We start from the raw sequence: 2,500 nt of genomic DNA, 5'->3' as shown, positions 1-2,500 counted from the left end.
TCGCACTGGCAGCATTTATTTGACCTTGGAACATGTTTTAAAACCCAAATGTAATGAAAATGTCACTTAAATATTAACAAATATGAATCATTGTTAATGTTTCAACAATTATTTTTCATATATCATTAATGGTTATTGACACTGAGTAAAGTATTTTTTATCGTCACTACTTAACACAGTCAAAAAGTTATAATTATGGCTAAACCCTGCCCATTTCCACAATGTATCTTCTTAAAACGTGATTTTAAACCTAACCCTAACTAATGAAGGCCAAGTTTGATGCGTTGGTCCACCTGACCTTCCGCACATTTGGGCGGAAGTGTCTGGGAACGAGATGAGGTGTAATGTGACTAACATGACATCACTTTAGAGCGTGTGTCATCCTTCAGCACAACATGTCACCCTTTATAAAGCGCATGTTAATATCACATTCGACACAGTGGGTTACGTCAAATTTGACATTGGTGATTATGTCACACGGTTATGCCACATTTATGAACCTTTTTATAAAGCATGACATACGGTTATAGATGATTTGAAAAGCATTTTTGTAGTGCTTATAAAGGCTTTATGAAGCCTTTATCAACTTAACCTAATTTAAAGCGGGACTCATTTGGATCTATCTGTGTCCATATTGTCCATGAGTTTCTAGTAGATAGGGTTAGGGTTCAAGAGAAAATAGACTAATTCATGAAAAAAGCATCTAATCAACATTTACATTTACATTTTAGTCATTTAGCAGACGCTCTTATCCAGAGCGACTTACAGTTAGTGAATACATATATTTTTTTATACTGTGCCCCCCGTGGGAATCGAACCCACAACCCTGGCGTTGCAAACGCCATGCTCTATCAACTGAACTACATCCCTGCCGGCCATTCCCTCCCCTACCCTGGACGACGCTGGGCCAATTGTGCGCCGCCCATGAGTCTCCCGGTCGCGGCCGGCGGCGACAGAGCCTGGATTCGAACCAGGATCTCTAGTGGCACAGTTAGCACTGCGATGCAGTGCCTTAGACCACTGCGCCACTCACTCAACAATGGTATTATTTTCAATTACCTCTGCAACTCGTCCAACTATTAACTTTTTTCAACAAGTAAATACATATTGACATAGTGTCAGGGAAAAATTAACGTATTTACCTGCTTTGTTGATTATTTCTGTATGAATATTGATCGATCTCTTTCTATTGCTAGGGGATTTCTTAACTACCAATGCTGTGCTTTTCATAAGGATGGTTCCCTCTAGCTCCCTGCAGCTGGTCTGGGTGTTTCGTCAAGGACATGGTGTGACTCGAGTTTAGAGATTAACAGAACAGACCTGTATTGTCTCCCCTCATCTTTGCTTCTGTTCAACTTGGTCACACGGTCAAGAGAAAGAGCCTCTGAGAGTGACCACAGTTTTTCAGTTCATCCTGTCTTTTACTATCTTACAAGGGCACAGCTATGTGGAGATATGAGGTGAAACGGAACTAACTTTATCACTTGCTCATGCGCTATGACCCGATACACATAGCCACAAGAAGAAAACAAGGTAGCTTATGATGCCCTGAGCTGCCGGGGAGGGGTGGAACCAGCCATGACTAAGCATTTTTAGGTCCTCTATATAAGACGTCAGCATTTCCTGTATCGTTGGGCTCTCAACGAATCACATACGGATGGTCGTTGACCAGCTCCATTATTGCAATAATTAATCGATATCAAATAAAGATGAATTGTTTGAAGAAATGACAGTCTCTCTCACTTGATTCGAATTTCCACGACAATAGTAAAATAAATAGAAGTGTGTAAAAACAATATATTTCATGCTGAAACATTCATATTAAACACAAAAGGTATTCAATAAATGTATGGTTTATATTTAGGATCATGTTTTACAGCTTTGTCATTCTATTTTCATCTTATTTAATTATTTAACATATTTGACATAAGGCCAGAGAGAAGACCAGAGAGAGGGCCAGAGATAATTACAGACACCTACAGTGCATTCGGAAAGTATTCAGACCCCTTGACTTTTTACACATTTTGTTATGTTACAGCCTTATTCTAAAATTGATGAAATTACACACAATACCCCATAATGACAAAGCAAAACAGGTTTATAGAAATTCTTGCACATTCATAAAAAATCAAAAACGTAAATATCACATTTACATAAGTATTTAGACCTTTTACTCAGTACTTTGTTGAAGCACCTTTGGCAGTGATTACAGCCTTGAGTCTTCTTGGATATGACGCTATAAGCTTGGCACACCTGTATTTGGGGAGTTTCTCCCATTTTTCTCTGCAGATCCTCTCAAGCTCTGAGAGGTGGACTCCAATCAAGTTGTAGAAACATCTCAAGGATGATCAATGGAAACAGGATGCACCTGAGCTCAATTTCAAGTCTCATACTAAAGGGTCTGAAGACTTATGTAAATAAGGTATTTCAGTTATTTTTAGTTTTACATTTAGCTGTCATTATGGGGTATTGTGTGTAGATCAATTTTAGAATAAGGCTG

The sequence above is a fragment of the Coregonus lavaretus genome (assembly GCF_964263955.1).
Source record: "Coregonus lavaretus genome assembly, contig: HAP1_SCAFFOLD_8162, whole genome shotgun sequence".
Lineage (NCBI taxonomy): Eukaryota > Metazoa > Chordata > Actinopteri > Salmoniformes > Salmonidae > Coregonus > Coregonus lavaretus.
This window is presented reverse-complemented; position numbering follows the sequence as displayed.